The 24,581-nt window shown below is 37.4% G+C and overlaps 1 long non-coding RNA gene and 2 other non-coding genes across 3 annotated transcripts; 1 reads left to right on the top strand and 2 right to left on the bottom strand.

The window, feature by feature from the left end:
* Positions 1-161: 161 nt before the first annotated feature.
* Positions 162-22,739, bottom strand: LOC125370077. The gene is made up of 3 exons (XR_007215762.1): positions 22,245-22,739; positions 1,920-2,503; positions 162-1,004 (listed from the first exon to the last, which is right to left on the bottom strand). It is a non-coding gene; the product is annotated as an uncharacterized LOC125370077 (long non-coding RNA).
* On the top strand, positions 355-461 carry LOC112535228. Its single transcript, XR_003079403.2, has one exon. It is a non-coding gene; the product is annotated as a small nucleolar RNA R71 (small nucleolar RNA).
* Positions 10,811-10,917, bottom strand: LOC112535229. The gene has a single exon (XR_003079404.2). It is a non-coding gene; the product is annotated as a small nucleolar RNA R71 (small nucleolar RNA).
* Positions 22,740-24,581: the final 1,842 nt, after the last annotated feature.

The raw sequence follows: 24,581 nt of genomic DNA, 5'->3' as shown, positions 1-24,581 counted from the left end.
TTAGAAGGTGAAGCAAACATACCTCCCGCATTACAGTTTACACCATAGTGCGGGCCACCGCAAAACTCGCAGCTTATCTGGGCTGCATGAATCGGCATCCGTCGGTCTAATTTCGTTAAGTTCCACTGAGCCAAGGTCAGCCGTGGAGTCTAGCCGGTTGACCACTCCCTGCTTGATTGGCCGACTCCTAGAGGATTGCCACTGGTAGTTGTTCATGGCCATCTCCTCTATCAGATTTTTTGCACCTGCTACGGCGTCTTACTGTTCAGGGCCCCACCTGCTGCAGTGTCTACCATCTGCCTAGTAGTAAGGTTCAAACCGTTGTAGAAGGTCTGGACCTGCATCCATACTGGTAGTCCGTGGTGCGGATAACACCGGAGCAAATCTTTGTACCTCTCCTAAGCTTCGCACATGCTCTCGTCATCAAACTGCACAAAAGAAGATATATCATTTCTCAATTTAGTAGTTTTATCAGGAGGAAAGTACTTATATGAAAATTTCTCAGCCAACGATCTCCATATTGTAATAGTGTTGGCTGGGAGTGACTGCAGCAATCTTTTCGCTCGGTCCCTCAAAGAAAAAGGAAACAGCCTCAACCGAATGGCATCATCAGTTGTTCCATGTATCTTGAAGGTGTCGCAGATCTCCAAGAAGTTGGCGATGTGAGCGTTTGGGTCCTTGCTCGGTAGTCCCCTAAATTGTACACTATTTTGAACCATTTGTATCACGTTTGGCTTTATTTTGAAGTTGTTGGCCGCCATTAGTGGTCACAATATACTCGTCTGTGTCCCCTCAAGAGAAGGTCTAGCAAACTCGTACATTGTCCTGGCTTCATCCGCAGCCTAGTTGTTGTCTCCCATCCGTGCTGGTCTATTCACAGAGCTTCAATCTCTATTCGTGCCTCCTCTTCTTCTTGCATACGCTTCCTTAAAAGACGGAGGGATCGCTCTGGTTCAATAAGAGGGTCTACAGGAGTAGGATTAGAGCTCCCAGTCATAAACTACCTGAAATGAAAAGGCAGCAACCAAAGAACACATGAATGAATAAAATAATAAAGAATATAAAAAAAATGAAAAGACAGAAAATAAAAATGGCTAGATTAACACTAATGCAAATTCACTCTAGTTCACACAAAAAACTCCCCGGCAACGGTGCCAAAAACTTGATAGGGTAATTGTGTAGCTACAATCTAAGGCAGTGAACCTATCGATGCAGACTAGCACTAATGGCGAGTATCAAGGTCGTATTCTCTGGAATGGGTGATCCTAGAACTACTACAGCTTCTTATGATATCTAGCCCTAACAAAATCAATGAAGTTACTATTCTATGATTAAATGTAAGTAAGTGATTAACTAAGTGTCAAACAGTCTGAAAGGATTTCATGAAACAATCAAAGGAAAAAGCAAACCCAAGGGGACCTAAGCTAGTTGGATTTTAATGAAGGTAGAGATTATATTGATTACCAATTGCGATTACCCGTGGACGAATTCTTTACTGAATTCGGCGCCCTCTCGAGATAACTGAATTTCCAAACCTAAGAACCTAAAGTTGGAATCTCTTCCTAAGGATCAATTATTAAATTAGCATTAGGCTTTAATACGCCTCTATTAAGCTTTGTTAATTCTTAATCCGGCTAGTCAATTACCCTTATCTCTAAGTGATCATTAACCAGTTCTTACTATTCAAATTTCCAATTTCCAAATGAACTTCTCAATTACATAAAGCAATCTAAACCCCACAACTCACAACGTCTCATGAATAATGTGATTTCTCATTAATAATGAAAGCAAGAAGAAACAAGCATTGATAATCAAAGTCTCATAAACGTTAAAAGCAATCCAACAACATAGGAACCCCAGTGGGTTCAACAATTCTAGCTACTCATGCTAATAAGCAACACAAAGTAAAGAACAAATACCGAAAAGTAATTTGAAAGCATGTACACCCTTCTTCTTCAAGTCAGATGAAAAGCCCTAAATTGCCTTTTGAATGCCTCAAAATCCACTCTTGATCTTCAATTTGATGTTTAAACCAATGTAATCCTTCCTTCAATAGGCGAAATAGTCTCCTAAAGTCGAATATTGAAGTTTGGAAAAGGATGGCTCGTGCATGTATGCATGAAATCAAGTCAGAAAATCGAACCCTAGCTCAGTAAATCGCATTTGCCTTTATAAATGTCTCAGCACAGCCGTGTTCAAGCCTGTGTTGATCAACACGGGCGGAGTCCAAGCCGTGCTGGACCTCCGAGTCCCATAATTTAGGGCTTCTTCTTGGCCGTGCCCTCGCCGGTGTTGAGCCGCCATAGGCCGTGATGAAAGTCGTGGTGGCCTCAGAAACCATGTCAAAATGGCACTCTTGAAGGTCAAGTTTTGACAGTTCAGCACGGCTAGAGTCCAGGTTGTGCTCAACCTTGGAATGCTAGCCCTTGCTCAATTTTAATGGATTTTAGTCCGTATTTGCATGTATTTCCCTCGACTATTGATAATGTCCATCGATAATCACCTGAAACATGAAAGGAACCAAAACACAGGTGATTCTGGCATAAAACAAGATAACTATGCACAAAAATGGAAGTAATTAGGCATATAAACATGTATAAAATGATGCACATCAGCAAATGTGGTGGCAGATGCCTTAAGCAAGAAGTCAGTAGATAGCCTTGCTCACATCAGCATAGAGAAAAGACCTATGACTAAAGAATTACATGAATTGTGCAATCAAGGATTACAATTCGAAGTACTGGAGTCAGAAGTGATGTTAGCGCATTTCAAGGTTCGGTCCGTACTTATTGACAGGTTCAAGTCAGCTCAAAGTCAAGACCCACCATTAAGAAAAATCTAGGAAGAAGTGCAACGATATTAGATTAATGATTTTATTATAGATGATGATGGTACTCTCAGGATGGGCACTCGATTAAGCATTCCCGATGTGGATAATCTCAAGAAGGAGATTTTAAAATAGGCTCAATATACTGGCTATAGTGTTCACCCAGGCTCTACCGAGATGTACCATGATTTGAAGGGCATTTATTGGTGGAACATAATGAAAAAAGATGTGGCAGAGTTTGTTTATAAGTGATATCGACAGGTTCAGCTAAAGCACCAGAAGCCGTTAGAGTTGTTGCACCCGCTTCCCATATCATAGTGGAAATGGGAAAGGATTACTATGGATTTTGTGTTAGTTTTGCATAAGACTTCAGCAGGGTATGAATTTATTTGGGTGATTGTGGACCAGTTGACTAAGTTAGCACACTTTATACCCATGAAGACTATATATTCAGTGGCTAAGTATGCAAGGGTGTATCTGGAAAGGATTGTAAGTCTTCACGGAGTTCCTATTTCTATAGCGTTTGACAAAGGACCACACTTTACTTTAAGGTTTTGGAGAAAACTATAAGAAGAGCTTGATACCAAATTGGACTTCAGCACAGTTTTCCACCCCCAAACTGATGTTCAATCAAAAAGGACAATATGCTTAAGATGTGGGTTATGGATTTTGGTAGCCAGTAGGATTGATACTTGCCATTGATTGAGTTGCTTATAATAACAATTATCATGCAAGCATCGAGATGACTCCTTATAAGGCCTTTTATGGCAAAAAGTGCAGATCTCATATGTATGGGGAAGTACTAGGTGAGCGAAGTTAGTAGGACCGGTGTTGGTTCAGATTACTTTAAAAAAGATTTCAATCATCTGTGAAAGACTGAAGATAACTTTTAGTAAGCAGAAGAGTTATGCAGATCCGAAGCGGAAGCACGTGGAGTTCGGTAACAAGGAGTATGTATTTCTGAAGGTATCTCCTATACGAGGTAATGCAGTTTGGTAAGAAGGGCAAGTTAGCTCTGCATTTTGTGGGACCCTTCAAGATTTTCGATAGAATTGGAGAGGTAGCCTAAAAGTTAAATTCGTCGCCAAATTTCTAGCATATGCATCCTATGTTTCATATATCTATACTGAGGAAGTATATTTCAGATCCCTCGTATGTGTTGCAACCTCAATATGTGGAGGTGAGCAAAGATTTAATTTATGAGGAGCAGCCAGTCACGATTGTGGATACTTAAGTTTGCCAACTTCTCTCTAAGGTTATACCTATAGTTAAGGTGTTATGCTGGAATCACTCCACCAATGAATATACCTAGAAAACCGAGCAGGAAATGAGAGATTCCTACCCCCCATTTATTTCAGTCTTGAGGTAAGTCTTACTTCTTTTAAAATTCGAGGATGAATTTTCTTCAGGGAGTGAGAATATAATACCTGTAAATTTTAAACTTTAATTTCATTAATTCTCGAGGGCAAATTTTATGGCTGCTTAATTCAGATATATGATTTTAACTCACTACCGAGATTGACAATCTCAACTTAATTTTTCAGGTGTTAGCTAGGTCTTCCGCAGTTCTTCTTCTTTGGCGGCCCGACTTCCTTATATGACTGAATATTAAAACTCTAGATTCTCCATAGTTGTGATTTTGAAACTTATTATTTGTTTTGGTATGTTAAACCAACCGAGGAGGTAATACGTAATGGTGCTGACCTACCTATTAAATGTATAGTATTTGTGTGGTTGAATTTAGTAATGAAATATTGACATAATGGATAAAGATTATATTTAATGGATTTGGTGATCTGGCAAGCTTGTTTCAGGTTTTGGTAGCCTGAAGCCTATCCCATTCCCTAGCATCGGTCATGGGCCCATAGATCAGATTGTGACAGGTATAAATCTTTTGGTCTAAAGGTCTTGATTTGGAAGGTTGTTGCACCCCTAGATTTTGATGTGTGGATATAGAAACCACACTTACTGTTACAAACAATTCTCACTCATTCACTGCAATTATTATTCAACTTATACTGAACTCCCTTTTTGAATGCTCATTCCTTTAAAGCTCTTCTAAAAATCTTAAAGTTAATGAATTTCATTCCCTTGAATAGTTGTGGATCATTATAGCCATTTTCCTCCCTAAATTTTGAAAAACTTTCTTCATCATTATTGCCTCTTAAGGAGTGCACTTTATCATCGTCATCTGTCTCATTGAATTTATTTGTATCATCTTCATTTAAATTTGTATAATAAATTGGAGCAGCAGGTATTTCACCATCTTCATTTGATTTTGCATCTTCATAATCATGTGCTGCTTCATTTCTCTGAGGTCCCTTCTTTTGTGACTTCTCACTTGCACCAACAGTTTCAAATAAATCATCATCACTTCACTCAAAATCATCATATAACTCACTAGGGTCATCATTGCAATCTTCACTCAACACCTCCATCTCTCCATCTTCACCCACAATGAAATCAACATCACTTTCATCATCCCTAACAAGTCATCAACATTCTACTCTTGTAAATTATTATTAATACATGCTTTGCATCCCCTAAATGTTCTACCCTTGTTAGCGTCAAATGCATTATCCTTATCAACAGCAGGTTCAACATTAACATTTGGACTCAATGCCTCACCATCAATAACCATTGGCACCTCAATAGTTTCATTCTCTCCCACTTCTTCATCAACATTTGGTCTATCTTTGTTAAAAACCTCAACTCTCCACATTAATTTACTAATTGTGGATCTTTATTCACAATAAAACACAATTTGATGTTTTCTTATGCTTTGTTATACTATAACATATTCTACACATTCTTATCATTTAAAATTTCTTATGAGCTTAACTGCCATTCAACCCATCAATTTTGAACCACATTTGCACCCCTTCCTTATATCCTAAAACTATACCATAACATAAAAGCTCATGAAAAGAAAGATAATCAACATCAAGGTTTCGAAATTAATCTATCCTACCCTCCTACATAAATCCAACTTTCTTCTTTTTCCCTGTTCCAGTTACCTCCATGATGTATCTTAAGGTTAACAGTTCCCACATTTTTTCATATAGAATTTAGAATCACTACCATCACCCAACAGAAAAAGAGAAACCCCTCATATTAGGAACCCAACCATATTGGATGACAACTAAGTGGCTTTAGCATGATTATAGAAAAATAAAACATGTTCAACAATTTCCTCCTTAATGCCAATCAAGCACACGGGATTTGATGTTAATTCTATAAGCACAAGAAATCCTACTCCAATTAAGAGTCCTAATTTAGCTAGGAATCCTAATCAAACTAGAATTATATAGGAGCCACTTAAATATGATGGAACAATGACTAAAGCCCGCATAAAGAAGTTCAAGGATACTTTAGGAGTGCTTATGAAGCAAGAGTTGAAGCTTGGATTAGAGATCCAAAGTCCAAGTAAGATGGGGCTTAATCAAGAAAATAGGCCTCAAGATACTTTTATCAACTTAATTCAATATATGGAGGCATGACCAAATCAAGATAGGCCCAAATTCAATAAGTCAAGCTATTTGGAGTCCAATACTCAAGAATGGGCCACTTATTACATGTTACTTAAGCCCAAATATCATGTTTAGTTTATGAGCTAGGGTTTGATGAATTTAAAAGGTTATTTATCTTTTAGTTAAGTCCAATCTCTCTCTAAATGGGATAAGGAAAGGCCACACATGTATTTTAGTTTTATTAAGACTTTGTTTTACTTATACCTTTTAGGAAAGTTATCTTTATCCTAATTGAGATATAATTCCTTATTAGTTTAGAACTAGGCTTTTCTAAGACCTATATAAGCCTAGAATTTTCTATCTTTTTAAGTTGTTGAATACTTATTATTTTAGAGTTAATTCTCTTATTTTATTCTTTATGAACTTTTTTGAATTTATAATGTGAAGGCTTGGTATTTTACAAACTTAGTTAATGTAAACTTTTATTTATATTAAACGGCCTTTAATTCTTTATAATTAAGGTTCTTAGGTACAATTTATTTAAGAGTTTTATTAGGAGTTATAGTCTTTTTGCTTGATTAGGTGAACAATCCTTGATAAAGGCATCAACATTAAATATGGATTTGGCACAAGTTAGCCACGTTCGAATCAGAGCTCTACCCCAGGTTCTGCCTAAAAAGATTAGCCTTTGTTGCTAAAGAATTCATAGAAGCTCTCTATATGAACACCTTAAGCTTAAGAGACAAAGGAGATGACCATATAGACTTATACAAATAATTGGTAGAAATAGAGGACCAAGATAAATTGGCTAGGTGGTTTAGCTTATTACAACACATGATAAGCAGATGCCATCGATATAAACCCTTTGGTATCAAAATGTCATACTATCTTATTTCTCATATAATAAGAGCCAATAGGAATTCTATATATGGCCTCAATTTTATCTTTCTATAACATCATTCTCAGCTTTTGGAAATCCCATTGCATTGAACTAGTGAACAATTGAGAGATATATTGAAAACCACGGCTATAAGCCTTTTGAGTCTAGATTCTAAATCGAGGCAAATTTGGTATCCAAAGGTCCTCCCATATATGATTGCCTTCCCCATTGTCAATGTTAACTCTAAACCCTTATTTGAGGGTGTCTATGATAGATAGCATGCTAGCCCACCCCCAAGAATGTTTACCACCCTTGGATGCTTCCTAAATAGAGTAGCTAGGGAAGTACACTGACTTCATAACTCTATCCTATAAGCTGTGTGCGTCTGCAATTAAGTTTCAAGCATGTTTCTATAAAAGAGCTTAATTGCAAAGGTTCATGTCCTAAGAACCCTTTCACCTTTTAAACCTAGACTTATGAGCATTGATAGAAGGCCTAAATATTTTTCACCATCCTCCATGAACATCTTCAAAATTCTTAAAATATCAATCATCTCCTCTAAAGAGACTCATCTACTAAATTAGACTGTAGACTTATGAGCATTGATAGCTTGCCTCGAAGCATTGTAATACTTCTGTAGGATATTAACAATAGCTTCAGCCTCATAGACATCTGCCCTTCCCATGATCAATGTATCATAAGGAAACATCATATGGGAAAGGGGAAACATCTTTGTTCAATCCCAAACCCATCATTAATCCTTCATCAACCGCAAATTAGAGAGCAAAAGAAAGAGCATTTGATATGAAAAGAAAAAGAAAAAGGATAGGGGGTCCTCTACCTCAGACCCCTCGAAAGACTAAAGAAAGGAGAAGGAGCTCCAGTTAAGATTACACTATGAGATACTATTAAAATTCACTACAGATCAAATGGATGAACTGAGGCCAAAACCCCATTCTATGTAACACTTGCTCCAGAAAACTCCAGCTAACTTTGTCGTATGGCTTATGCATATCTAACTTAATAACCATATTTTTAAAGCCTTTGTTCATATTGGTTTTAGGGCCATGGAATACATCATAAGCCACAGTGATGTTATCAAAGATATGTTTCCCTTAGATTAAGGCATATTGGAAGGGGCTAATGGGTTGAGGCAACCAAGGATTTAATCTAGAGACAAGAATTTCACCAATAATTTTATAATTAAAATTGCACAGAGTGATGGGCCTAAATTGAGTGATAGATTCAGGGTTTGGGACTTTAGGGATGAGGACAATAATATTTTTGTTCTACTCTTTCAACAAGAAGTCCTTTTGAAAGAGTCTTAACAATAGCACACACTTGACTACCAACTAAATCCCAATTTTCTGGTAGAACACCCCCTAAAAACCATTGAGCCTTGGAGTTTTAAAGCTTCCCAAATTAAACACAATCTCTTTAATCTCCATATAAAAACTTAAGCAACTGATATCCTTGATACTACGCATGTTTGCATGCTTGATTTTGAGTTGTCTTTAGGGCAAATTATGTGTTTTTGTATTAGAAACACCCTGTTTTAGTTTCCTTTGTGTCTCAGGTGCTTTTCTAGGTACATCATCAAAATTAGAGAGAAACCGGACTAAAATCGGAAAAAAACAGACGAATCAGGCGCGTTAGACTGTTCAACACGTCCTACCAACACGCCCGTATTGAGGAGCACAATCAAGGTCAGAGGGCATGCTGAAATGCCTTACCCATAGTGAGAAGAAGCGATTTGCAACACGGTTTCCGAGAGTAACACGTCCTAGGAGAATGGTCGTGCTGAAGAGCACGGGGAGAATCCATGTCGTGCTAAAGAAGGGTGAAAGTACACTTTTGGCTCAATGCGGCATGGATCCAGGCCGTGCTAACCAGCACAGTCTAAATCCAGGCTGTGTTGAGTCCTGAAACCTAAATTAAAAGAAAAGAGAAAAAAAAGAGAAAATAGGGCCGCACAGAGAGAAAAAAAGAGCAGAACTTTGAAGTATCCAAGATAAACCCTAGACCTAACTTCCAGACGATCAAGAAGAGGAAAATAGAGACGAATTACACTTCAACATCATCAAAATAGCTGCTAATTAAGGACGGGGTTGAAGATTCAAGGAAAAGAAGAAAGATATCTGAGCTGTAGAGTGTTGATACAGAGTTATTCAAGAGAGAATAGCATCTCACAATTTGAGAAAAGGGTATTCATGTTCTTTTTGATTTTTGTCTACTTTGTATTCAATTCTTGTTTTAGTTTAATTATGAACATGTGTAACTAATTCTAGCAAACCCATTTGGGGGTGATCTTTAGCCATGTAAAGCCTGCTTTGTGCTTAAATGATTGGATTATTGATTTAAGATTATAGTTATCATTCAAGTATAATAAATTTATTGTTTCTCCTTCAATATTGAATCAATTTAAGAACTCCTTTGTAAATGAGAAATTCAATTGAGTTTGTACAACTGCTGCTTGTGTGATTAGGTGATTTGCATCCTAGAGATAGGTATAATAGCTTACTAGAATAAGAATTAGGCACTCTTATTAGCGGTAATTTAGAGATTAATGTTATTCTAAAATCAATTGTTAGGATGAGATTCCGGCTTTCGATCTTTAGGATTAGGGATTAGTTAACTCGAGAGAGAGACCAATTCATTCGAGAAATTATCCACAGATCACAATTCTTAATTCACTCATCTTATTTTCTTTCTTCAACTCTTATTTCTTTTTTAAAATTCAGCTTTCAATTGCATTCTTGATTATCTTTAGTTAATAAGTTTCACTACCTTCTAATCGGTTAGATAATAGGAATAACGTAGTAGCAGTAGTTTCTCAGTTCCCGGGGGATACAATATTGATACTTGCTATAGCTAGATTACATTCGATAGGTGCACTTGCCTATAGATTGCTAGTCATGTTTATCAAGCATTAAGTTTTTGGCGTCATTCCCGGTTACTCTTTTTTTCGAGAAATATTGTGAACTGTGTGTTCTTGTTAATTCAACCATTTATTCTTTATTCTTTATTTATTTTTGTCTTATATTCATTTATGTTTTTTGTCATTTGTTATTTCAGGTAGTGTATGACTAGAAAGTCTAATCCTGATCTAGTAGATCCTCTACTAGAACCAGAGCGATCCCTCAGGCAATTGAGGAAGTGATTGAACATAGAGGAAAAAGAGATTCAGTTTGAGAAGGCCGTACATGAGAGTGAATCGGGAAATATTACAATAGAAATGGCAGGCGCCAACGACAACAATAATAATAATCAGATGATGTGTGATTTTGCGAAACCATCGCTGGAGGGGACATGAACATGCATTACGAGGCCAGTTGTTGTCGCCAACAATTGTGAAATAAACCCTAATGTGATTCAGATGGTGCAGCAAATGGTTCAGTTCGGAGGCTTGCCGAATGCAGATCTTAACGCACATATAGCAAGTTTCTTATAGATTTGTGATACCTTCAAGATTCATGGGACAACAGACGACGCAATTCATCTCCGTTTGTTTCCATTTTCTTTGAGGGATAGAGCAAAATGGTGGCTACAGTCACTACCTCCTAACACTATAAATACCTGGGATTCTTTGGCAGAGAAATTCCTGTTGAAGTACTTTTCTCTTCTAAAACTGCTAAACTTAGAAATGATTTATCTTTTTTTGTGCAGTTTGATGATGAGTTGATGTATGACACTTGGGAGAGATACAAGGACCTATTGCAATACTGCCCATACTATGGACTACCAATCTGGTTACAGGTACAAACTTTCTATAATGGTTTGAATTTAGCTACTAAACAGATGGTAGATGCAACTGCAAGTGGTTCTTTAAGCAGCAAGACACCGGAGCAAGCCTAAAGCTTGATTGAGGAGATGGCCACAAACAATTACCAGTGGCACACTACTAGGAGCAGGACGGGACATCAAGGGAGTGTAGATCAGTTGGATGCCACTGCAGCCTTAGCAGCTCAAGTGGAGTTATTATCCAAGAAAATTGATCAACTTCAGATGCATGTCCAAGCAGCTTAAGTAAGCTGCGAGTTTTGTGGTGGCCCACATTACAATAGTAAATATATATCAAAAGGTATGTTTGCTTCCTCTTCTTCATCTAACTATGAACATGTGGACTATATGGAAGGTCAGCCTAGGCAGCAGAACAGCCCGTACAGCAACATTTCTAATCCGGGATGGAGAAATCATCTGAGCTTCGGATGGAGGAACAACAACAACTAGGGGCCACTAGGGTTTCAACGACTACATTAGCAGTTGCAATAATCTGTTCTCCCACCTCAGTCTCCTCAAACTCAAGAGAAAAGACCTAATTTAGAGGAGCTGATGATGAAGTTTATGTCCGCTTCAAAGACCAGAGTTCAGCAGACGGACGCAGCTTTTAGAGATCAACTCGCCTCCATTCAGAACTTGGAGAATCAGATAGGCTAAATTTATAAAATGATGAATGAGAGACAACCAGGGACTTTGCCCAGCAACAGAGTCCAACCCTAGAAATCATATGAAGGCTATCGCTTTGCTATCAGGTAAGCAGCTATCTAGCTCTATCTTATTTTTAATGATTATGATGTTGTGTAAGAAGAATCGGTAGGAAAGATGAAGATAGCAAGGTGATGGAGCCAAAGAAAATAGAGGGCAAGAAGAAGAATCCTCTAAGAGAATACCAGTCCCCGATCCTATATCTTGCCAGGTTGAAGTAGGAGAAAGTCAATCAGCAGTTCGGTAAGTCTCTTGACTTGTTTAAACAACTACGGATGAACTTACCTTTTGTTGAAGCTATTTCGCAGATGCCTAAGTATGCGAAGTTCCTAAAGGAAATCCTTAGCAACAAGAGGAAGTTAGAGGACTTGGCGATCGTAACCTTAAATGAGGAGTATTGGACTATACTTCATAACAAATTTCTAGAAAAGAAGCATGATCCAGGGAATTTTACTGCCCCTTATGTAATTGGTGATTTAATAATCAGTAATGCTTTAGCTGACTTAGGAGCTAGCATTAATTTAATGTCGTATAGTCTATTTACCAAGTTGAGGCTGGGTGAGAAGAAACCCACTAGGATGAGCTTACAGTTAGCTGATAGGACTGTTAAGTATCCTAGGGGTATTGTAGAGGATGTACTTATAAAGGTTGAAAATTTTATATTTCATGTTGACTTTGTTATTATGGAGATGGATGGTGAGAGTAATATACTCTTAATTCTAGGTCGACCTTTCCTTGCAACGTCTAGGGCTATTATAGATGTTTGTGATGGAAAGCTTGAACTTGGGGTAGGAGATGAAACTGTCACTTTTGATTTAAATAATTATATGAGACAGTCCTTAGATCATGATGATGCTGTATTTTCTGTTGATTTACTTGATGGTGTTATTGATACGCAGTTGCAGAAAATATTGCTTGATGACTCCTTATAGGTTGCCTTGCAGGCAGAGGATGAGAATGAGCTATCTAATGAGAGTGTGTTGGAGCAGCTTGCATTTTTGTTAGCTAATGAACCAAGCAAGAATGCTGATAAGTTTGTTGAGATTGACAGGGTAGGTGTGTAGAAATTGAGGCCGTCACTTGGAACCACCATTCCTTGAGTTGAAAGAACTCCCAAAGCATCTCAATTATGCATATCTGGATGAGGATAACAGGTTGTCTATCATCTTAGCAGCAGACTTGACACCCGAAGAGAGGGAGATGACTTTGGCCTCTCTTAGGAAGTACTAGAGGGCATTTGCTTGGAAAATTTCTGACATTTCTAGGATTAGTCCTAGCTATTGCTCGCATAGAATCCTTATAGTGGATAGCTACATGCCAGTGGTGCAACCACAGCGCAGAGTGAACCTGAACATGGAGGAAGTGGTTAAAAAGGAGGTAATTAAACTTCTTGATGTAGGTTTAATTTACCCTATATCTGATAGTTCCTGGGTTAGTTCTATGCAGGTAGTTCCCAAGAAGGGAGGGAACTATTTTCGAGTGTGTACAGATTATAGGGGACTAAATGATGCCACTCGAAAGGACTATTTTCCCCTTCCTTTTATTGACCAAATGTTGGAAAGGTTGTATGGACATATGTTTTATTATTTTCTAGATGGTTTTTCAAGTTACTTCTAGATCTTCATTGCACCTAAAGACCAAGAGAAAATAACCTTTACGTGCCCCTATGGTACGTTTGTGATGGAGGATGCCATTTGGGCTGGGCAATGCACCTGTAACTTTTCAAAGGTGTAAATGGCGATCTTCCACGATATAAAAATAAGGAGCCCATAAAGGTTTTTATGGATGATTTTTCTGTATTTGGTAACTCTTTTACCCACTGTTTACACAATCTAGAATGCATGCTTGAGCGTTATGTGGATGCTAACCTAGTTCTTAATTAGGAGAAATGTCATTTTATGGTTAGGGAAGGTATAGTGCTGGGACACAAAATTTCGCATAAGGGGATGAAAGTCGATAAGGCCAAGGTGGATACTATTGCTAATTTACCCCCACTTAGTTCTTGTTAGGAGCTTCTTAGGTCATACAGGGTTTTCTATAGGAGGTTCATTAAGGACTTCTCTAAGATTGCTAGGCCTTTAACTCAACTACTTGTAAAGGATGTATCTTTTGTATTTTCTGATAATTGTTTGCAAGCTTTTGAGTTGCTTAAAGAGAAGCTAACTACAGCCCTGATTATGGTTTCACCTAATTGGGAGCTGCCATTTGAGCTTATGTGTGATGCTAATGATTTTGCAGGTGAAGCTGTTTTAGGACAGATGAGAGACAAGAAGTTCCGACCAATTTACTATGCTAGCAAAACATTGACTAATGCCCAAGAGCACTATATCACCACTGAAAAGGAGCTTCTGGCTGTCTTTTCTTTGCATTTGACAAGTTCATATCTTATTTTGTGCTATCAAAGACTGTGGTCTACACGGACCATTCAGCACTAAGGTACTTGTTTAGCAAGAATGATGTAAAGCCTAGACTTATTCGTTGGGTTCTGTTATTGCAGGAGTTCGATATTGAGATCAAGGATAAGAAAGGTGCTGAGAACTTAGCGGTAGACCACCTTTCTAGGCTAGAAAATCCGACTTTGGAGGCGCTTGATGAAAGTGCAATTGATGATTATTTTCCGGATGAGTTCTTATGCTCAGTTCAGGTTAATTCTGATATCCCTTGGTTTTCTGATTTTGCAAACTATCTGGTTGCTAAAGTCCTTCCAAAGGGTATGACATTTCAACAAAAAAAAAAGAAATTCTTTTCTGAATTGAAATACTACATTTGGGAGGACCCTTTCTTGTTTAAAGTTTATGCAGATCATATTATTTGGCGATGTGTACATGGGGAGGAAATCCTCTAGATTTTGAGGCATTGCCATGATGGACGGAGGTCATCAGGCCGCGAATCACATAGGTAGGAAGGTACTAGACTCCGGATTCTACTAGTCGATGATCTTTAGGGATGCTAGAGCATTTCTTTAGGTTTGTGATGTATGCCAAAGATTAGGTAACATCTCTGCTCGTGATGAGATGCCCCAAATGAGCATTCAAGTTGTTGAGATTTTTGATGTTTGGGGCATTGACTTGATGGGACGTCTCCCTTCCTCTTATGGCAATAAATACATGCCTTTGAATACTTTTCTAAGTGGGCCGAAGCGTAATCTTTTCCCACCGATGATGCCAGGGTAGTTACAAGATTCCTCAAGAGACTATTTGCTAGGTTCGGGACACCTAGAGCTCTTATTAGTGACAGGGGGACTCATTTTTTGTAATGCCCAGTTAGAAAATGTGCTTAAGCGTTATAGTGTATCGTACAGGTTTTCTACACCTTATCATCCACAAACTAATGGGAAAATAGAGGTCACTAAAGGGTTTGAAACAGATCTTAGAGAAAACTGTAGGAGTGAGTAGGAAGGATTAGGCAGAGAAGTTAGATAATGCCTTATGGGCCTTTAGGACGGCCTATCATACTTCAACTAGCTTTACACCATATAGGCTAGTTTATGGAAAAGCATGCCATTTGCTTGTTAAACTTGAGCATAAAGCATTGTGGGCGTTGAAAACTTGCAATTTTGATTTTATTAATGCAGGTAAACATAGACAGTGGCAGCTTAACGAGTTGGAAGAGTGGTGAAACCAAGCATATGGCAACTCCTTAATCTATAAGGAGCATACCAAGAAGTGGCATGATAAAAGGCTAAGGAGCACTAAGGAGTTCCAAGTTGGGGATAGTGTGTTATTAGATAACTCACGACTCCAGCTCTTCCCGGGAAAGCTAAAGAGTCGTTGGTCAGGACCGTTCACCATCCAATAAGTTTTCCCGTATGACACAGTGGAATTGCACCATTCGAATAAAGGAAACTTCAAGATCAATGAGCATATGTTGAAACATTAGTATGGTGACTCATTGGAGCTCGACGAGCGAGTCAACCTTGTACTATATCAACAAGAGTAGCTCAAGCATTACCAGTCCAGCTAAATGACTTGGGGAGAAAAAGAAGCACTTTTGGGAGGCACCTCAACTTTTATTTTATATTTTTGACATTTAGCCATTAGTTTGGAACATTATTTTTCTAGTTTAGTCTTCATTTTCATTTAATTTTTGGGTTTTATATGCCATTTTAGTGTTTAGAGATATGTGGAAGGTAGCTTGAATGTTTGATTGTTGGAAATTGCAAGAAATTGCGCGTGAAAAGTGCCTGGAATGAATTTTGAGTTTCACCACAATTCGGTTGCTCAACACATCCCGAGAGCACACCCGTGCTATTCAACATAGACATGTTGTTGGCAACCAGACCGTGCCGAAGGAAACATGTGATTTCAGCAAGCTTTTTGAGAGTGACATGGTTTGGGGACACGACCATGTTATGGGCATACAGACCGTGTCGACCTGAAATGGGAATTTAGCACGCCTTCCACGAGTAACATGGGTTGTGAACACAGGCTGTGTCAAGCAACACGTCCGTGTTCTTGGCAGCCAAACCATGCTGACAGGAAAATGGACTTCAATACGTTTTCCGTGACTAACACGTTTTGGGAGACTGACCATGCTGATCAGTACAGCATGGAACACGGGTGTGCTAGCATCAATGTCTATATAAGTTGCGCTATTTCACAGGTAGAAAAATTTTCACTCTCCTCTCTCTTTGCACGTATAGGCCGACGCCCTCTCCATCTTTTTCTTCAATTTTCAACTGTTTTTTTGGCAAATCAAGTAAGCTTCTTCCTTAATTTTTGCTCAATACTCCATTGTGGTATGTTATTTTACTCTTTTCTCTAATTTAGTTCTTGAAATCTTTTATTATTTCCTATTTTTAATGTCTTTGTCAATTTTGTTATGTTGCTCAATTTCTTGCTTTTCCTTTAAGTTGAATTGTTGTTATTATTTATTTTAGTTTACTAGTTACTATTAGGGATATTATGGATTTCTGTTATTGTGGTATGCTATTTTACTCTTTTCCATAATTTAGTCCATTATTTCTGAAATTATTGATTTTGTTCTTTTTTTTATGACTCTGTTAATTCTATTATTTTGCGAAAGTTCTTGTTCTTCTTGCTGAATTGGAATTAGCTAATGCAAGTATGCCGAAAACGTGTTAAATTAATGTTGTATTGCTATTAAACTATTGCTGTTATTGGAATAATTGTCTCTTTAGTGCAAGAACTATGGTTTTGGCAATAGTTTGATCAATTTTCATGCAAGTAGGATGGCTGAGCGGCATGAGAGACCCAAAAAGGTAGGTATGTGCAAGAGAAGGCGTTCAGACCCAATCGACCTATCTCCACCTGCATCACCTGCACCTGCACCTAGAGCTCCACCTCCACCTCCAGCTTCCGCACGATATAAACTCTTACAGGTTTAGAGGCCCACTCACGAGGCTTGTTACCAGCAGCTGCGACACAAGTAGTTAGGCTGTGGGAGATGCATTGACTGGCAAGCATTGGAGACAATTAGCCTAGCCACTGAGGTTCGAGAGATACTTTAGACTCCACCCTTTGAGGCCTTCTTCGGCATTATAGAGCCTACTTATAGGGAGCTCACGCTTGAGTTTGCATCGACCTTCTTCCTTCAGACTAAGATCAGGGACTGGTCGCAGCCAGAAGCCATCTCATTTCTGTTGGGAGGGCAGACTTACATGATGAGTATTCCCCAATTTGGTGTCGCACTTGGCCTCTATGATCAGGCGACTATAGAGTCAGATGATTTTAGAGGCTCCTTATACAATCGGGGAGTTTCTTTTGACAAAGCCTAGGAGACCATCTCTGAGAGGGACGAGCCTTACTACTCAAGCAAGTCCAAGGCCTCCAGCCTCTCTAATAGCTTGCACTATATTCACTGCCTGCTCGCATATACATTAACAGGGCGAGACCCAGCCTAACGTATTCTGTTTATGGGAGTTGCATCAGAGAAGGAGGGTGGACATGTGATATGTGTTAGCTAAGTAGTGCAAGACTATCACTAAGGACCAGAAGAAGACTTGGATCTGTTTCGGACCTTATGTGACTAGCATTGTTAAGAGGATGGAGTTACTAAGCTGAGATTTGCTGGATGAGTTGACGCTTATAGGGGAGATGACCCCTGTTGGCCTATATACTTTGCAGCATATGAGGATGATTACCCAGAGGACAGGGCCCCTAGGGCCAGAATACAGACTTATTCAATCAATATCCTGGGAAGCTCGAGAGGAGCAGGGGGAGCACCCCAGACCTACAGATATTCCTGGCTAATCCCGATCTTCATCCTCATCAGCTCCTCGGCTGTCTAGTGTGCAGATTGATGAGCTAACTGCGAGATTTGATCATATCACCGACATATAGCAACAGCACACAGATAGGTTCAACAGGTTTAAGCAAAAGGTTCGAGCGCAGTTTCAGCATTTTAATGCTACATAGAGGCAGATTCTGGATCTCCTAAATAGGCAGTTGGCCCAGGGAGACAGGATAGAGGCAGCCTTCCATAAGAATAGGACAAACGATTTTGACTTCGCTGATTTTGATGAATTCTTCCCAACTCTAGCTGGCGATAATGCACCCCCTCCAGCAGCACCATCTTAGCCACCACCACCCAACAAGATGAGTAGGGCAGTATCTCTTTTTCTTTTTGAGTACTTAATACGTTGCTTTCCAACTCTTTTATACACTTTGGACAGTGTGTCCTTCAAGTGTAGGGTGGGTAAGTCGTTATGGCTTTTCTTTTTCTTATATTTCTTGATTGTGTTTATTGTATTGTTGATGATGTAAATATTTAGGATACTTAGGATGTTTATTAGTTTTTGTTTATCTTTGAAAGATTGATAGTTATGATTTTTCCTCCTTGTTATTTGTTGCTTTTGGAATATTATTGACCAATTTTTAGTTTATCATTATGGTTGGGATAAACCAATGTTACTTGACCATTCTTTAAGTTGGTAATTTAAATTTGATTAGTTGTTGTGTTTTGTCTATGAATTGATTAAATGATGATTTGATTGATGGTATTTGGACACCTTTTGCAAATGTACACACTTAAATTGTAAGTTTTTGAACCTAATTGAGCATTCATCGTAAATGCTCCTTCCTTCTTGTTTGAGTGTGCATTGTATTCTTCTTATTTCTAGAACTTGCTCGGTAATGCTTGTTGAGGTTACATAAACAATCAAATGTTATAAAATGATAAGGGCACTTAGGATTTACCATTGCAACCAAAAGCCAACCTGTAGATATTTTTCATTAGTTAGCCAAGTTTGAGCCTACCTACTTTCTTCATTTTTACCATTTTGATTTATCATCATACTTTGTTAAGCCTTTCATTTGTTGATCCCTACCCTATTTCTGAAATTTTTGCAATGTGTTCATTAAGTTGTTGGATAAAATATCAGTTTTATTTATACTTTAAATTCACTAAGTCCCTCAAAAATTTGGTTTAGATGCTCTCTTCAATCCAAAATAAAATTTATTGTCTCTTCTTTAAAAAAAATAGTCCTTTATTGAGTATTCATTCATTTTTCATCTTTTGAGCATCTTGTTTTAAAGACTTGGGAACTATAGTGAATTTAATTATCTTTGTTTGACATTTAGTCCTTTTTGAGCTGAAATTATGGGTAAGGCATTGCAAAAGTCCAGAAATTATTTACACCTTACTTTCAAATCTCCATACCTAAACCTAAGCCCCATTACAACCCTTGTGAAGATCCTTTGATTATGATATTTGATTGTTTGTAGTAGCAGAAATAGGATTTATGAGCAAGCCTATGGTAAGTAGGTTGAATATAATTGCGTTGAGGGATTTGATGACTACCTTTTAAACATTGAGTGCATAAAGTGATTCCTTTTGAGGCATATGGTTTCTTGAATATTTGATGTTGAATGTACTATTTAATTTCATCATACACTAACATAATAATTACACTTGTTTAGATTCCTAGTTTAGTTTTTAGTTGAGATTCAATTTGGGATAGATTAAATGTTGATTCATTGTAGTCCAATGCATGAATTTTAAGCAGGGTTGATTGCATTATTATGTACTAAACTGTTGATCGCTTGAGGACAAGCAAAACCTTGAGTGTGGAGTGATTTGATATCCTTGATATTACACATGTTTGCATGCTTCATTTTGAGTTGTTTTTAGGGCGAATTATGTATTTTTGTATTAGAATCACCCAGTTTTAGTTTCCTTTATGTCTCAGGTGCTTTTCTAGGTACATTATCAAAGTTAAAGAGAAACCAAACTAAAATCAGAAAGAAACAGATGAATCGGGCGCGTTAGACTGTTCAATACGCCCTACCAAGACGCCCATGCTCAGGAGCATGATGAGGGTCAGAGGGCTTGCTGAAATGCCTTACCCATGGTGAGAAGAAGCAATTTACAACACAGTTTTTGAGAGTAGCATGGCCTAGGAGCATGGCTATGCTGAAGAGCATGGGGAGAATCCATGTTGTGCTGAAGAAGGGCGAAAGTACACTTTTGGCTCAACACGGCATGGATCAGCACGGCCCAAATCCAAGTTGTGTTGAGTCCCAAAACCTAAATTAAAAGAAAAGAAAAGGAAAGAGAACATGGCCGCACAGAGAGAAAAAAGAGCAAAAGTTTGAAGTATCCAAGACAAACCCTAGAGCTAACTTCCAAACGATCAAAAAGAGGAAAACAGAAATGAATTCCACTTCAACATCATCAAGATAGCTGCTCATTGAGAATTGCGTCGAAGATTCAAGGAAAAGAAGAAAGAGAACTGAGTTGTAGAGTGTTGATAAAGAGTTATTCAAAAGAAAATAGCATCTCACCATTTAAGAAAATGGTGTTCATATTCTTTTCGATTCTTGTCTACTTTGCATTCAATTCCTGTTTTAGTTTAATCATGAACATGTGTAACTAATTCTAGCAAACCCATTTGGGGGCGATCTTTAGCCATGTTAGGCTTGCTTTGTGCTTAAATGATTGGATTATTGAATTAATATTGTAGTTATCATTCAAGTGTAATAAATTTATTATTTCTCCTTCAATGTTGGATTAATTTGAGAACTCCTTTGTAATTGAGAAATTCAATTGAGTTTGGACAACTGCTTGTATGATTAGGTGATTTGCATCCTAGAGATATGTGTAATAGCTTACTAGAATAAGAATTAGACACTCTTATTAGCGGTAATTTAGAGATTAATGCCATTCTAAAATCAATTGTTAAAAAGAGATTCTAGCTTTCGATCTTTAGGATTAGGGATTGGTTAACTCAAGAGAGAGACCAATTCATTCAAGAAATTATCCACATATCACAATTCTTAATCAATCAATTCATAATTTGTTGTTTGTAAGCCAGCTAGCTAAAGTGATCCCCAAATGGGTTAACTCATCTTATTGTCTTTCTTCAACTCTTATTTTCTTTATTAATATTCAGCTTTCAATTGCATTCTCAATTATCTTTAGTTAATAAGTTTCATTACCTTTTGATCGGTTAGATAATAAGAATAACATAGTAGCAATAGTTTCTCAGTTCCTATAGAATACAATATTGATACTTGCCATAGCTAGATTACATTCGATAGGTGCACTTGCCTATAGATTGCTAGTCGTTTTTATCAAGCATTAGCAACTAGAACTTGATTTAAACCCACATGGACACAAGGTTGTATGAACTGGGGCAGGGGAGCAACTTCTATCTAATCTACAGTATACAAAGATTGGAGAAATGAAGAGACCATATTTCTTAATTGAACAGTGTTCTCAACCCATCTGCTATTTGGATCTCTGAGCTTAAGGATCTAATTTACCTACCACCTCTAGATGGTAAAAGCATAGAATAACCTAGTATTACAGTCACCCAATTTAACCAGTCCACCCTGGATTTTTAAAACTAATGAATTTCCTTAATCCTCTAACACTGCTCAAGGTCCTTCAATAATTTCCTTCTCCTTTCTCTTAACCCTTAAGAATAATGCAGCCTTTGATTTTGGGCTAGCTGGGATTTAATGGATTTAATAACATTGGAGGAATTTTTCATATTTCCTTCTTTCTAACTACATAGACCCCTTCTACATCCATCAAGTTTCCTTGAACAACACAAACATATCATACCTCGGCTTATTAATGCCTTAAGCATCAGTAGCTACTTGCCCAAACTCGTTAAGCTCCCTCCATTTAACCTTAAAATAAAAAAACCTCCTCCAAGGTTTAATTTTAATGCCTAAAATGAGGAGCAGAGGTTTATGATTAGAGCCTACAGAGTCCTCACAAATAATTTGGGCATACTAATACCAAATTCTTCAATGTAGATTAGTAAGGCCTCTATCCAGCCTCTGCAAAATGTTATTAGATCCAGCTTGCCTTATAGGTCTAAGTGAAAGGACTCCTATTAAACCTAATATCCATTAAATTACAATCATTAACCTAATTGCTAAATAGAATCCACCGAAATTCACCCCACCTTCTCATTATCTTTAAGGACACAATAAAAGTCCTTAATACAAAGCCAAGATTCATTAGGAGGAGATTTAAGCACATTAATTTAGTCTCAAACAGACTATTTAAGGACCCTATAAGGGCTATCATACACAAAAGTAATAAAATGCCCCTTCCTATAATTATCATTATAGTAAACATGAATTCAATTATTAGAAGTAGCGGATACCTGATATGGAAGCCATTGCTACACCATAAAACCAAGCTTTCTACTCATTCTCTGACCTCTTGATAACCTTTATCCTCAAAACCCAACTTTCTTTTAATTTTCTCCAGAGTAACCACCTCATGTCTAGTCTTCATCAAAAAAATAACCCCAAGTCGATACTTATAATTGAGCTCCTTAAAAGCTCGAACTATTAGAGCTGACCCTAGGACCTGACATTTCTAACTTAGAAGACTCTTGGCTCCTTGGTGGCTTTTGGCGAGCCACCAATGCCTTTAGAAAAAGCCTCCACTTGATTGTTATATTGACCTTTTACCTTATCATTTTATTCTCCCACTTCATTATCTCGAACTCAAACCCCATCTGAGACTTCCTCAACTCTAATAACCTTTTATTATCTAGCAAGTTGCTTCAATCTTCTTTTTCTAATGATACCAAAAGAAGAAAGAATTGGTAGAGAAGCATTCTAAGCTGTTAGAGCTTTGCTTAGCATACTAGGTAACACCATCTATAGTAGTACTAAGGCTTAAGGATCTGATAGCAAGTGGTCACCAACCCACTTTAAAACACTTTTCATTGCTATGAGGACCCGACTTCCTCATCTTCTTAAACATGTGGTTTTTAATCACGCCTAAGCCCAACTCTTTCTCCATTGGGCCTTTATTCAAAGCTAGGCCAAAACGAGCCTCCTCTTCCACCACAAACTCAATATCCTTCAGCCCTAAACTTGAAGAAAAAGATAAGGGACTAACGTTTATTTTCCCTTCCATGTCCCCTCTACACATACTGGCCATATCCCTCAAAACAATCATTGTTCCCCTTCATTGATTATGATAGCACCTTGCTTTTTGTACCTCTCTATAAGAAGGAATGGTTGCATAGTGGTACTTACATTACGCCGCCACTCCTCATCTCCTCTACCAACCTTTGAGAGCCTAACCCCTTTTTTTGGGTTTCCTCCTACTTCTGTTGTTCCCCCATACCTGATGCCATGTGAAGAATGAGAATCATAGTATAAACACGCATTTTTCAGATTTAGATATCAAGAGAATTACATAAAATATAATGATAAAAGTTGATAGTTCTCCCAAGTCTCAAGGAATTGAAGACGGTCAAATCCAGCTAGGGTTGCTAGTAATTAAACCAAAAATTATTTTTTGAAATCAATTTAGACTAAATTGATAGAAAAAAATTAAGTTTTCAGGGTGAATTTGAAAAATTGGAAAGTTCAGGGGCAAGATTGCAAAAATCTCTAAAATTGCCAACCTAGAACCAATAAGCTCCGTGTATAGCTAGTTTGCTATACACAGAGTTGATAGGCTCTGTGTATGTGCAAAGCCGATCGGCTCTACACAGTCCCGATTAGCTCAAAATGCGGTTTTGTGTCATTTTGGATATTTTTCAACTCTAAACGCCAATTATTAAAATACGTCTTCTAGAAGATCTTATTAATAATTATTCAAATTTTTAAATATTTTTATGATTTATTCAGTATTTATCGTTCAAAACAATTTTGATAAATTCGAATAGTTACTAATAATTATTGAAAATCATCAATAATTAAAGAAACATATATCATGGCTTATAGGGTTTCCTTCATCCTTCTCTACAAATAGAAAAAGAAAATCCTAGGCCAATGGATTAGTAATTATTGGTAAAGAATGGCAGTAAGTTTTGAAGCAACGTACATAAATTTCTAAAAACTAAAACTTAACCAGAACACTTTGAATTCCTACCTAATCTTTAATTCAATCTCCTCCTCTACTCTTGAGAGTCGAGGATTTATAGAATATGGTGATAACCTGAGAGTTTCAAAACTATCATCTCTAGGGTTTCCTTCTTTTCTTGACTTTCTCTATGATTAGTAACATGCTAGGATTGTTTTGTGAATTAGTAACATGCTAGGGTTTTGTAATGATCACCCTCTAATAACTATTTCACATGCCTTATATACCTAGCTCTAGGATTATTATGATCGATTTCATTAAGTTTATATGTTATTCATTATGTTTATGTTGGGTTTTGAATCTAATAACATTTTTTTCTAGTTTTTGAATCTAATAATCATATGAATAGATCAACATGTTAGGTTTTTTCTTATGATAATTCATATGTGTTGGCATATGATGAGATCTAGTTTTATTGATTTCATAATATTAGTTTAAGTTTCATGCTTTTAGGAAAATTTCCATGCTTAGGGAATTTCGTATATTGTAAGTTTGTTTTTAATTAATTTGTGCCTTTTATCTTAAAAATAAGTTCAATTGTGTGTTTTATCGTGTTTTGTACATATACTAATCATTTTTTCTATATTTTTGTGCATATATCTCGGATGTATAG

The sequence above is a fragment of the Ricinus communis genome, chromosome 5 (assembly GCF_019578655.1).
Source record: "Ricinus communis isolate WT05 ecotype wild-type chromosome 5, ASM1957865v1, whole genome shotgun sequence".
Taxonomy (NCBI): Eukaryota; Viridiplantae; Streptophyta; class Magnoliopsida; order Malpighiales; family Euphorbiaceae; genus Ricinus; species Ricinus communis.
The sequence above is the reverse complement of the archived record's forward strand: the minus strand, read 5'-3'. Positions and strand labels throughout refer to the sequence as shown.